The following is a 14,097-nucleotide window of genomic DNA, read 5'->3' as shown; positions in this document are numbered from 1 at the left end:
AGCAAATAACCGCAAGGATTATAATGCATTACAAGTAGTTGGCCCGCGTCACCATGGAACGGCTATTAGGACTTGGTTCCGCAAGCCGTCGACGGGCTCAGCTCGCGCCAGAGCACCGTCCCACATGATCCCCTGCACTCTGCCTTCAGGATTGATAAGGCCTGCTATAGGAGTGACTGATAGGAATCCATGTGTCCATTTTAGGGTTTAGGTGTAGGAATACTACACCTACAGCAACGGGTGATTACACCACGTGGCCCCAGCTGTCGTGCAGCCAGTTGTGTCAGATTTGGGCGGCCATTCCAGGGGTGGCATAATACATGCTTCAGCCCCTGGTAGGCCCTGGGTACACCGATGCCCTGGATACCTGTGGTATGCTGAGACAGGGACTGACAAGGCGGCCCAGTTCCAATTAGTGGATGCACCTAATGTACATGTGTGTTAATTTCGAGAGAGAACAGCTAGGCTGTGGGTCTGATTGGCAGGCCCACAGCCGGGGAAAGTCGTAAACCAATGAAGCAAAAGCAAAAAATCTGGGTGATCATAGGATTGCAGACCCTACTCTCCTACATGACCCCCCCCCAAACTTCGGGACAATAAGCTAACCTTGACCAGGTGAGTCTTCTTGCTCTAAGTGGAAATACCTGGAGAGCCCATCTGCATTGCCATGATCAGTGCCAGGTCTATGCTCCACTGTGAAGTCCATCCCCCGTAGGGAAATGGACCACCTAAGTAGTTTGGGGTTTTCACCCTTCATTTGATTTAGCCACAAGAGGGGCTTATGGTCGGTCTGAATCTTGAAGTGAGTGCCAAACAAGTATGGCCTCAACTTCTTCAGGGCCCAAACCACAGCAAAGGCCTCCCTCTCAATAGCTGACCAATTCTTCTCTCTGGGGGTCAGCCTCCTGCTAATAAAAGCTATGGGCTGGTCATGACCATCAAAATTCAGTTGCGATAGAACAGCTCCCACACCCAGCTCCGAAGCGTCTGTTTGGACAATAAATGGTTTGGAGTAGTCTGGACTCTTTAGGATAGGTGCTGCGCACATGGCCTGCTTCAGGTCATCGAATGCCTTCTGACAGCTTGCTGTCCACTGAACTTTTTTTGGCATCTTTTTACTTGTCAGGTCGTTTAGCGGGGTCACAATGGATCCATAATTTCTGACAAATTTCCGGTAATAACCAGTCAGGCCCAAGAAAGCTCGAACCTGAGTCTGGGTGGTTGGAGGAGCCCAGTCCTGGATGGCCTGTATTTTGCTCTCCAATGGTTGAACCTGGCCCCCACCTACAAGGTGGCCCAGGTATACAACCTGTGTCTGCCCTATCTGGCACTTGGTGGCCTTGATAGTGAGGCCTGCCTTCTGCAGGGCCTCTAACACTTTCCTCAGGTGGACCAGGTGATCCTCCCAGGTGGAGCTAAAGACAGCGATATCGTCCAGATACGCCGCACAGAAGTCGTCCAACCCAGTGAGAACTCGATTCACCAGCCTTTGGAAGGTGGCAGGTGCATTTTTCAAACCAAAGGGCATTACCACGAACTGATAATGCCCACCCGGGGTAGAAAATGCTGTTTTGGGATTGGCCTCCTCAGCTAACCTGATTTGCCAATACCCAGCTGTCAGGTCAAACGTACTTAAGTAGTTGGCCGAGGCCAACCGGTCGATAAGTTCGTCTGCTCTTGGTATCGGGTGGGCGTCGGTCTTAGTGACCGCATTGAGACCTCTGTAGTCCACGCAAAACCTCATCTCTTTCTTACCGCCCTGGGTGTGAGGTTTCGGCACGAGCACTACGGGACTGGCCCAGGGGCTGTCCGAGGGTTCAATGACTCCCAGCTCCAACATTTTCTGCACCTCTGTCTTGATGCAGTCTCTGACATGATCAGGTTGCCGATAGATTTTACTCTTTACGGGCAGACTGTCCCCAGTGTCGACCTCGTGGGTACACCACTTGGTCTGACTGGGTGTCAGAGAGAACATATGTCGAAAGGATTGAAGAACCTGTTTACAATCCTCTTGTTGATGTCCAGAGAGGCTGCCACAAAAGACAACACCATCTACTGATCCATCGTCAGGGTTCTGAGAGAGCAGGTCTGGGAGAGGGTCACTCTCCTCCTCCTGTCCCTCATCTGTGGCCATGAGCAAGCCCATGCCCTCCCTGTCGACATATGCCTTGAGCCTGTTTACATGGAGCACCCTGTGGGGGCTCCGGGGAGTTCCCAGGTCTACCAAATAGGTGACCTCTCCCTTTTGCTCAATGATCGTGTGGGGCCCAGACCATTTGTCTTTGAGTGCTGCTGGGGCCACTGGCTCCAGCACCCACACCTTCTGTCCAGGCTGGTACACAGTCAGGACAGCCTTTTGGTCGTGCCAAGCTTTCTGTAATTCTTGGCTCGCCTCCAGGTTTTTAGACGCCGTTTCCATGTACTCCGCCATCCGCGAGCGGAGACCGAGCACATAGTCCACAATGTTTGATGCCGGCTTTCTGAGAGGTCTCTCCCATCCTTCCTTTACCAAACAAAGGGGTCCCCTTACAGGATGTCCGAACAGAAGCTCAAAAGGGCTGTAGCCAACCCCCTTCTGCGGGACCTCTCTGTAGGCGAACAAGAGGCAGGGTATCAGGACATCCCATCTCCGCCGAAGCTTTTCAGGTAGTCCGTGAATCATCCCTTTTAGGGTCCTGTTGAATCTCTCAACAAGCCCATTGCATTGTGGGTGATAGGGTGTGGTGAACTTGTAGTTGACACCACATTCCTTCCACATAGCAGTCAGATATCCCGACATGAAGTTTGCACCTCTGTCTGAGACGACCTCCTTAGGGAAGCCCACTCTGGAGAACACTCCAAGTAGGGCCCGTGCCACCACAGGTGCCGTAGTGGTCCTAAGGGGAATAGCTTCAGGATACCTGGTGGCGTGGTCCACTACCACCAGTATGAACTTGTGCCCTGATGCTGTCTGGGGTTCCATTGGTCCGACAATGTCGATCCCCACTCGTTCAAAGGGTACCCCCACCACTGGTAGTGGTATGAGGGGGGCCTTTGTCGTGCCACCTGACTTACCACTGGCTTGGCAAGTGACACAGGAGCGGCAAAACTCCTTCGTATCTTCGGACATGTGGGGCCAGTGAAAGTGTGGAACAATTCTGTCCCAAGTCTTATTCTGGCCTAAGTGACCTGCAAGGGGAATCTCGTGGGCCAAGGTGAGAAGGAAACCTCTCAGAGACAAGGGGATGACCAGCCTCCTGGTCGCACCAGGTTTGGGGTCTCTTGCCTCGGAGTACAGGAGTCCATCGTCCCAGTACACTTTGTGGGTACCTGTGGCGTTCCCTGCAGCCTCAGCAGCGGCCTGCTGTCTGAGGGGTTCAAGTGAGGGGCAGTCTAACTGTGCCTTCCCCAGGTCTTCCCTGGAGGGTCCCCCTGAGCCCAGAAACTCAACCTGACCAGGTTCAAGCTCTTGCGGCTCAGTTTCCCTCAGTTCTTTAAGGTCAGCCTCCTCGGAGACTTGATCCACGACCTGGGGCAAGGGGGAAGGCGAAGCCTTACCCTTACTGCTCCTTTTCTTGGAAGGTGTCTGGTCCGTTCTTCCAGGATCCAGCACCTGTTCAGTGGGGCATCTTTTGGCCTGTGACCTGGTCACAGCAAGGACATGTGCTGGCAAACCTAACATCTCCATGTGAGTCCTCTGCTCTACTTCTGACCATTGTGACGTTTCCAAATCATTGCCCAACAGACATTCTACGGGGAGGTCTGAACTAACCACAACCTTTTTCGGGCCACTTACCCCTCCCCAGGAGAAATCAACAACTGCCATACTGTGATTGGTAGTGACGTTGCTGGCATTGGTCACTAGGTAACTGGTACCTAGCATGATCTGTCCAGGGTCCACGAAGTTAGGCGTCACCATGGTGACACTGGCACACGTGTCCCTGTAGGCCTGAGCCACTCTTCCATTTATCAAAGGCGTCTGTCTGTATTTGCCCAAAGTATTGGGACTGGCATCAGGGGACATATCCATATCCCCTGTACAGACAAGGACGGCCTGAGTGAGCGTGCCGACTAAGTCGTCACTCCCCTCGGTTCCCAAGGTTAACCCAACTAATGCCTTGGGAGGCGCACTACCACTGCTGACTGTACTAGGGGGCGCAGGTGCCTTAGGGGCTGCAGTGGTAGGAGTTTGCCCTCCTTTCTTGGTGCACTCACTAAACCAGTGAGTCTTACTTTTACAGTATTGGCACCACCTTTTTGACTGGCCTTCTTGAGTCTTCTTCTTCTGTGAAGCCTGACCCCCACCCTCTTTGGTTTGTTGGGGACCTGTCGAAGACTTCTGGTCATTTTGTTCGTTCTTGTTACCCTTTTGGTCTGCTTTCTTCTGACCACCCTGGTTCTGATTCTGGTTCTGCTTGACCCTTGTTCTGACCCATCTGTCCGCCTTCTTTCCCAATTCTTGGGGAGAGGTCAGATCCGAGTCGACAAGGTGCTGATGCAACAATTGGTTCTGACAGTTGTTTAAAATCTGTTCTCGCATGATAAGATTGTACAATCCTGTGTAATCCGTAACCTTGCTACCCAGCAACCAGCCTTCCAAAGCCTTAGTGGCACAATCGACTAAGTCAGCCCAATCCTGAGACTGAATTTTCTGGGTGTCCCGGAACAGCACCCGGTACTGTTCCGTGGTTAAGCCGAACCCGTCAATCAGTGTGTTCTTCAGGACTTTGTAGTTGTTAGCATCCTCAGCTCTTGTAGTGAGGAGCTTGTCCCTTCCTTTACCTTCAAAGGAAAGCCACAGTATAGCTGCCCACTGACTTGGGGGGACGCACTGGACAGTGCAGGCCCTCTCCAAGGCAGTTATCCACTTGTGGATGTCGTCCCCTTGTTTAAAGGGGGGCACTATTTTACTCAGGTGTCTAGTGTCTATACCCCTGTCTTTCTCTCTATTGAGAATGCTGCCACCAGTGGGATCTAACCCACTTAATTTCTGCTCTCGGGCCAAGGCAAGTCTTTCTTTGGCGAGGGCAAGTTCTTCCCGCTCGATCCTCAGATTGACCTCCCGCATCTTCGCTTCATGCTCCCTCCTCTGAGGGGAAGTCATTCCTCTCTGAGAAGATGCCTGAGAGACATGTGTATGAACCGATCTGCCAGAGCCTCTGGAGAGAGACCTAGCTCGTCCGTTCCCAATGTTAAGCCTGCTTGAGCATGGGCCCGGGGCTCCCCAAGTTCCATTCTCATGCCTGCTTAAGTTGGTCCTTGTAAGCCTGCCGACTACCACTGGACCTTTGTCTGCCTCGTCTCCCGACAACTCGTCCTCGTCCTCTGTGCGGAGGTCGAGGTCTGGGTCACCGAGGGTTCCCTCTAAGGGCGGCATGTTCCCATCTGCACTGGGGGGACCTGTGTTAGAGGACCTCCTAGCATCGTACGCCTCTAAGAGACCTATCAGAATTGCGATGGTAGGGTTAGAACCCTGGTTTAGCTTCCTGGAGGCACACAGTTGTCTCATCTCCTTGAAGCTAAGAGTTGCATATCGTGACACGACCTGTGGAGGGTCACTGACCACTAAGGGAGTCTGCGAAGACTCTCCGTGGATCGACATGCTTTTCTAGTGAGGTGTAAGTGTTGCACCTACCTACACTATGGGTTTACCTACTGATCCCTTGCTAAGAGTTGTAGTCAGGGTGTGCTAAGCCCTGTTACACTACAACAGCCGGTTCAGTAGAACTCGGAGTATTCTAAGTTAAGTTATATGTACCTGGGTACTTATGTGATCTTTCACTGCGAAATTCATAGGATACGTGTGTGGTAAAACAACAGCAAGCTCAAATCCCAACCGCTGCTCACCAATGTGAGAAGTTGGCCTGATATGTAGTGCTCACTATTCTAGTGATCACTGTGTATCATTCCAAACGACCCTTATTGATGATTGGTTGTAAGTCAACCGTATAGACCAGCTATCCTAGTAGCGTGGATACGAGCAGTCTTTAGGCTAAACTCTAGAGGGCGTGTTAAGCCAGCTGTTTACCATCACATATACCCCTTGAACACCAAGTGAAAGGACACCACACAAGTTGTTATGAAAATAAAAGGATATTTATTTATGACAAGACTACCCTGGCTCTTTATGAGTCAGGGAGCTAAGCACACTACAAAACTCTTAGGAAAATACTTCAGTTGCACAATTTACACAAATGCCCGAGGGGCACGAGAAACCATCTACACTAACAGTGAAATGCGAATGGTTAGAGTCTGGAGGTACTGATTCCGGAGTGTTCCGATCAGTGGGACTAAACGAAAAAGGAACTGGACACTTGTAGAGCGAACCTGCGATGGAGCACCGAGATGCTCGAGTTACCTAGCCCGGAGGCTGCGGCTGCGTGAAGTTCGGCAAGATGTCGGGAGTCCTCGTGTAGTCTCAGGAGCCTGAAAGAAGCAGTTGCTGGCAGGCGACCAGTGACGATGTTCAGAGCGATCCAAGCCTGGATCGGTGATGAAGGAAACCTGAAAGCAGAGGGGACTCGGTTCTCAACCGCTAGCCAGCGATCGTGTGGGTACCAGGAGGGTACCGGCTGAAGTCACCTCGACCAGGTGAGTGGGTGACGTCGGACTCGGCTGTTCCTCGGGCCAGGAGGCGCGGCGGCGACCAGGATGGAGGGCGAGCTGTCCCACGAAGGCGTCTGCTGTCGATGATGCTGGGCCCAGGCAGGGGCAGCGGATCTTGGCAGTGACAACCCAAGCGGGGGAGTCAAGATGGCGTCGGGAGTGGACCAGGAGGGTCCGTGGTACTCCTCTGTTGAAGGGGAGCAAGAGCCAGTCTGGAGCAACCAGACTAGTGATGAAACAATCGTGGTGCGTCGTGAAGAGGGCCACAAGCCGGTCGGCAAGTGGTCGAACAACGCGGTGAACAGCAAGGAGCGGAAGGGCCCCCACGCAGATCTCGGGGATGCTGGGGAGGCAGACTTCGATGCTGGAGCTGCTCAGGGTTAGGGCTTCTCAAACCCTAGGTGCACTCACTCGAGGGTCCCTCGGTGGGCGTGCTAGATAAGCGTCGTGCAGGTTCTGAAGATAGCCGGTCCCGCAGGTCTCGTCACACCTACGTCTCTCAGCTGGGCTGATGAGGTAGGTAAAAGGTCAGAGATGGCAGGGTACTCGGGTCTCGTCGAGCTGGGCAGTCTTGATCCGTAGGAGAGACTTACAGCAAACCGCAAGCGCTTAGGTGGTGCCTGCTGGTGCAGGGTGGCTACTCCTTAGCCACAAGGGAGAGTCTTCAGAAATAGTCAAGAGTTCCTTTCGTGGAAAGTGGTTCGTGATTCGGAGTTATCCGATTATCTGATTATCCAATTTGGGAAGGGGACTCGCTCCTACCTTTATTCTAAGAAAAGGGGCTGGCCCGTGACTAGGTTCTACCTATGGGTGGAGCCAGGAGGGGGGTGGTTACACCCCTATCCTTTGTCCGGCTTCGCGCCAGCTCAGGGGCTGGTGTGCCCCCGAAACTGGTTTGAGCCGGGCTATGCACAGCGAGCACCGGGGTGCCACTTGCAATCACCTTCCTTTCAGCCCTGCCTACCTGGGATACACAAACCCTGTCTGGGACGGTGCTAACACCGCCCTCGACAGGAAACCCTTTGTCCAAGCTCCCCTTGCTGGAAGGTCCCCCCAGCAGCAGGAGGTCAGACTTGTGTCTGGTGGCAGCATCCATTTTGTGATGCTGAGGCTTGAGTCAACTTTAACCGGGGTTCAAGGTTACTTCCATGTCGTGTCCCTCTAAAAGGGGGGAATGCTAACCCCGTCGCCAGGACTGGCGGGGGGTTCGTATTCCCATTCGTATGACACCTTACTCGACATGTGTAGGTGATGCGATGCCAAAGTTAGCAAATAACCGCAAGGATTATAATGCATTACAAGTAGTTGGCCCGCGTCACCATGGAACGGCTATTAGGACTTGGTTCCGCAAGCCGTCGACGGGCTCAGCTCGCGCCAGAGCACCGTCCCACATGATCCCCTGCACTCTGCCTTCAGGATTGATAAGGCCTGCTATAGGAGTGACTGATAGGAATCCATGTGTCCATTTTAGGGTTTAGGTGTAGGAATACTACACCTACAGCAACGGGTGATTACACCACGTGGCCCCAGCTGTCGTGCAGCCAGTTGTGTCAGATTTGGGCGGCCATTCCAGGGGTGGCATAATACATGCTTCAGCCCCTGGTAGGCCCTGGGTACACCGATGCCCTGGATACCTGTGGTATGCTGAGACAGGGACTGACAAGGCGGCCCAGTTCCAATTAGTGGATGCACCTAATGTACATGTGTGTTAATTTCGAGAGAGAACAGCTAGGCTGTGGGTCTGATTGGCAGGCCCACAGCCGGGGAAAGTCGTAAACCAATGAAGCAAAAGCAAAAAATCTGGGTGATCATAGGATTGCAGACCCTACTCTCCTACACACACATCGTACAAGGTGCCAGGGGCACGGGTAGGGGCTTCGGGGAAGAAGGTACAGCACAGGGCCAAGGGACCACTGCCAGGAATCGTACAGGGGACATCTGGTATTCAGGGGGGGGGGGAAATAGGACAAGGTACACAACAACAGGAGCACCCGTAGAGGTGCAACACAGAATACTTGTAGGGATCACATTAGACTTAGTCCATAGCAATCCACAGGCCAGCGGGCCTTTCTGGGGCAAGGTGCCCAAGAGTCTCGATGTTCATGGCAGGGAGCCCGGGGCAAAGCTAAACGTAGCAGTGGCCCACTAAGTGCTGGGTCACTGAGGGACCTCGTGGGAGCCTTACCGGCCCTGGGGAAAAAGGGTGCCAACGGGTGGAGCCACTCGGGCTCTGGGGGCAATGGTACGGTGGAGCCTCTCGGGGCTCGGAGTGGAAGGGGGGGGGGGCCACAGGTGGAGCCTCGCAGGGCTCAGACCATTGGGGGGGCACGCGGAGTCCCTCTCGGGGGACTCGGCTTCGTGGGAGGCCTCCCGGGCCTCGGGGCACAACCGGAGATTCACTCGAGGGGGGGGGGCGGACACCGACAACGTGTCCCGACGCCCCTCCTCCCTGTGGCTCGCCGCAGCACTCACCGGTTTTGGTGCGCCGGTCTCCTTTGCTGCGCCAGCCTTCTCCTTGTGCTCCAGGGCTCTCTCTCTCTCGGGAGCCCCGGGGAAGGTCAGCAGCTTCACGGGGGTATCGCAGGAGCGCGGAGTGAGCTCCCGCCGCTCCTGCTTCGTCGTTCTTCTTCGGCCGGCCTCTCCTCTTTCTCTTGGGCCGGCAGCCAATCACGGCGCGGCCTGGGAGATGACGCTAGTGGGGAATCCCGGGCTGGCAGCCAATACCAGCGCGGCCGGGGATGACGTCACTAGGGTCCCGGGCGGCGGCGGTGAACTCGGGGGGGAATCGACGAGGAGTGGGCTCCCTCGTAAGGCACAAGGGCAGGGAATAAAGCGAGGTAGGCACTCGCTGGGGGTATCGAACCTTGGTAGCACGGGGCAGACGCCGGGTGAGCACCGGCTTGTTGAATATAGCGCTACAAGCGCTCGTGCAGGAGTGAAGGACCCCAAAGCGGTAGGGGGCAGGGAACAGCGCTTCCAGGCGCTGGGCAGAAGGGACAGCGCTCCCCCAGCGCTAGATGCAGGTTACCAAAGTCCATCGGTAGTCCAGGACCTCAGGGGGGGCCCAGCAGCGCCAAGAAGGGGAAAGGGCCATCCTCAGTCCAGGAGTAGGGCAGGGCCCAGGGAGGCACGCCACCCCTGAGCCCCAGCAGCAGCAGCTCCGGGTAGATTCAAGTTTGAGAACAAGAACAAGTCCAGAGTGTCACAGCACCCTTTTTATACACACATTCTTGGTCTGAAGGGGCAGGCAGGGGGAGAACCAGCTGGAACTGGTTATGGGGGATTCTTTACACTGGCCAGGCTAGGAACATCAGCCGCACCCCAGGGGGTGGAGCCAGCAGTGTCTGGGGAAAACCCAGCCTCATTCATGACACTCAAACCAGACGGTCAATCCACAAGCAGACCCAGGCTCACTCCTCCCCTCACATCAGTATGCTAAACACTCCATTCACCACCGGGCAGACCCTCCCAGATCCTGGGAGCCAGGCTCACCAGCCAGCCCCGGCCAATCATACGCCAGGCACATATTCCACAAATATGCCAACTTCCAAAGGGGGACTTCTACACTAGACACACTCATACCTCATATACCGTTGCGCAGCATTCAACCTCACGAGTTCATACATACCAGACTTGACCCTGCACACCCTACGCACCGGGAACTACCGAGGACTCATCCATTCCCCATGTATTCCTATGGAAGGGTAGGTCGCTCTCTCCTCACACTCACTCAGAGGGGGAATCACCATCCCCAGGTTACATATACCATAAAAACTTCAGGGGCGGACCGGCCAGATGGGCCACGTCCAACACCCTGGAAGACGAGAAGCTGCTGGAGGTGATTCTGCAAACGCTGACCCCAGAGAACCTGTGTGTCCCTCATCTCTCTGAGCACCGCGACTCCTGCCACTGGGGCTACTGTGAGCCCAGTAAAGGCCTGCCTGCCTGGCCCGAACACCGCAAGCAACTGCCCCCGAGCCATAGCTCGCACCATGAGGAAGAGATTAACCAGGCTCCAAGCACCGAGCCCCTGCGACCCCCCTGGCCGTGGGGATCCCTGTAAGGACCTGCGACGCACTGTTAGCCATCTGGGTAAAGCCGACCGCGCTGCAACGCGCTAGAAATCAGCCCCGACCTGCCCCTCCTGCTTCCAACCTCGTTGTGTGCCTGGGAACGTCCTGAAGCGCCCCACGAAGCATCGCCGCCCACGGACCACGAGGGACGACAACGCAACGTGGGACACTCCTCTGTGGACTCCTGAAGCCGCCACGAACATTGTCCCCAAAGAACCAGGTACTGTGTGCTGAAGCGCCCCTGTACGAAGCTTCCTTCGCTTTGTACGGGCTTTGAACGGTGTCAGCGTCGCGCTACACTGTTCACGAGTGAGGTGCGAGCTTCGGAAAAGCCGTTCCCCGTCAAACACATAGGCGCTGCTCACGCGTGAATCGTGAGGTTCGGCAAGAAGCGTACCGGACTGGTATGACGCGTACCTACGAGGGTACGGTCCGAACGGCTTCAGTCCAGCGTACGCGTGCTCACGCGAGAAGCGTGGGAAACGGGCCGACACGTCCAAACAGCGGTACGAAGCGTATCGGAGGCGCTACGAGGCGCACAGACCCCCAAGGAAGCATATTTTGACCAGAAAATTGCCATTTTAAGAACTGTGGACTGCCTAAAAGTAATACAAGTAACTGGAACCTTATTTAAGTGAAGACCTGTATTTTGGAAAGCCTGCTTAAAGAAATCTGTTATGTAAAGAACTTTATTTTTACATAAATACAGCCTTGTGTCTCTGTGTGGTGGGTTGGTGATTGTTGTGTGGGACATCTGGAATGCTTAACCTAATGCCCTCTGAAATCTAGCCTGACTGCTCGCGCCACGTTATCTAGAGGGTGAGCAGGGGTTATTTTTAAAGAGGTAATCCTACGCCCTGACTTAGAGGAAAGGGTCCCTGCTTCTCGCAAGTGCATACCTGCGCCAACCAGAGACCCCGGATTCTAACAGTGCCCTATACCAGAGTACCTTCTTATGTCTGAGAATTGCCATAACTCTCCCATTAAAAGTACTGCTGGGAAGTGCAGGTGCCCTATACCAGAGTACCTGCTTACTTCTGGAAAGTACCGGTACTCTCCCATTAAAAGTACTGCAGCTCTGCTGAGAAGTGCAGGTGCCCTATACCAGAGCACCTGCTTACTTCTGAGAAGTGGCAGTACTCTCCAATTAATGGTACTGCTGAGAAATTCAGGTGCCCTATACCAGAGTACCTTCTTATGTCTGAGAAGTGCCAGTACTCTCGCATTAAAAATACTTCTGAGAAGTGCAGGTGCCCCATACCAGAGTACCTGCTTACTTTTGGAAAGTGCCAGTACTCTCCCATTTAAATTACTGCAGCTCTGCTGAGAAGTGCAGGTTCCCTATACCAGAGCACCTGCTTACTTCTGAGAAGTGGCAGCACTCTCCCATTAAAAGTACTGCTGAGAAGTTCAGGTGCCCAATACAAGAGGGATAGCTTATTCTGAAAAGTGCCAGTACTCTTCCATTAAAAGTTCTGCTGAGAAATGCATGTGACCTATACCAGAGTACCTTCTTATGTCTGAGAAGTGCCAGTACTCTCCAATTAAAAGTACTGCTAAGAAGTGCAGGTGCCCTATACCAGAAGGCCTGCGTACTTCTGAGAGGTGCCAGTACTCTCCGATTAAAAGTATTGCTGAGAAGTGCAGGGGCCCTATACTAGAGGGTCTGCATACTTCTGAGAAGTGCCAATACTCTTCCATTAAAAGTACTGCTGAGAAGAGCAGGTGCCCTATACCAGAGTACCCTCTTATGTCTGAGAAGTGCCAGTAATCTTCCATTAAAAGTACTGCTGAGAAGTTCAGGTGCTCTATACCAGAAGGTCCGCGTAATTCTGAGAAGTGCCAGTACTCTCCCATTAAAAGTACTGCTGAGAAGTGCAGGTGCCCTATACTAGAGGGCCTAAATACTTCTGAGAAGTGCCAGGACTCTCCTATTAAAAGTACGGCAGCTCTGCTGAAAGTACAGGTTCCCTATACCCGAGTACCTGCTTGTGAGAAGTGCCACTACTCTACCATTAAAAGTACTGCAGCACTGCAGAGAAGGGCAGATGCCTTATACCAGAGGACCTACTTACTTCTGAGAAGTGCCAGTACTCTCCAATTAAAATACTACTGAGAAGTGCAGGTGCCTTATACCAGAGGACCTGCTTATTCTGAGAAATGCTAGTACTCTGCCATTAAAAGTACTGCTGAGAAGTGCATGTGCCCTATACCAGAGTACCTTATTATGTATGAGAAGTGCCAGTACTCTCCAATTAAAAGTACTGCTAAGAAGTGCAGGTGCCCTATAACAGAGTACATTCCTATGTCTGAGAAGTGACAGTACTCTCCCATTAAAAGTACTGCTGAGAAATGCAGGTGCCCTATACCAGAAGGCCTGTGTACTTCTGAGATGTGCCAGTACTCTCCCATTAAAAGTACTGCTGAGAAGTGCAGGTGCCCTATACCAGAGAACCTTTTTATGTCTGAGAAGTGCCAGGACTCTCCTATTAAAAGTACTGCAGCTCTGCTGAAAGTATAGGTTTCCTATGCCCGAGTACCTGCTTACTTCTGAGAAGTGCCACTACTCTACCATTAAAAGTAGTGCAACACTGCAGAGAAGGGCAGGTGCCTTATACCAGAGGACCTGCTTACTTCTGAGAAGTGCCAGTACTCTCCTATTAAAATACTACTGAGAAGTACAGGTGCCCTATACCAGAGGAACTGCTTATTCTGAGAAATGCTAGTACTCTGCCATTAAAAATAATGCTGAGAAGTGCTTGTGCCCTATACCAGAGTACCTTCTTATGTCTGAGAAGTGCCAGTACTCTCCCATTAAAATTACTGCTGAGAAGTGCAGGTGCCCTATGCAAGAGGGCCTGCGTACTTCTGAGAAGTGCCAGTACTCTCCCATCAAAAGTATTGCTGAGAAGTGCAGGTGCCCTATACCAGAGTACCTTCTTATGTCTGAAAAGTGCCAGTACTCGGTCATTAAAAGTACTGCTGAGAAGAGCAGGAGACCTATACCAATGTACCTACTAACGTCTGAGAAGTTCCAGTACTCTCCCGTTAAAAGTACTGCTGAGAAGTGTATGTGCTCTATACACGAGTACCTTCTTATGTCTGAGAAGTGCCAGTACTCTCCCATTAAAAGTACTGCTGGGTAGTGCAGGTGCCCTATACCAGAGTACCTGCTTACTTCTGGGAAGTACCAGTACAATCCCATTAAAAGTACTGCAGCTCTGCTGAGAAGTGCAGGTGCCCTATACCAGAGCACCCTCTTATGTCTGAAAAGTGCCAGTACTCGGTCATTAAAAGTACTGCTGAGAAGAGCAGGAGACCTATTCCAATGTACCTCCTAACGTCTGAGAAGTTCCAGTACTCTCCCATTAAAAGTACTGCTGGGAAGTGCAGGTGCCCTATACTAGAGTACCTGCGTACTTCTGGGAAGTACCAGTAC

The sequence above is a fragment of the Triturus cristatus genome, chromosome 10 (genome assembly GCF_964204655.1).
Source record: "Triturus cristatus chromosome 10, aTriCri1.1, whole genome shotgun sequence".
Classification (NCBI taxonomy): Eukaryota; Metazoa; Chordata; class Amphibia; order Caudata; family Salamandridae; genus Triturus; species Triturus cristatus.
The sequence above is the reverse complement of the archived record's forward strand: the minus strand, read 5'-3'. Positions refer to the sequence as shown.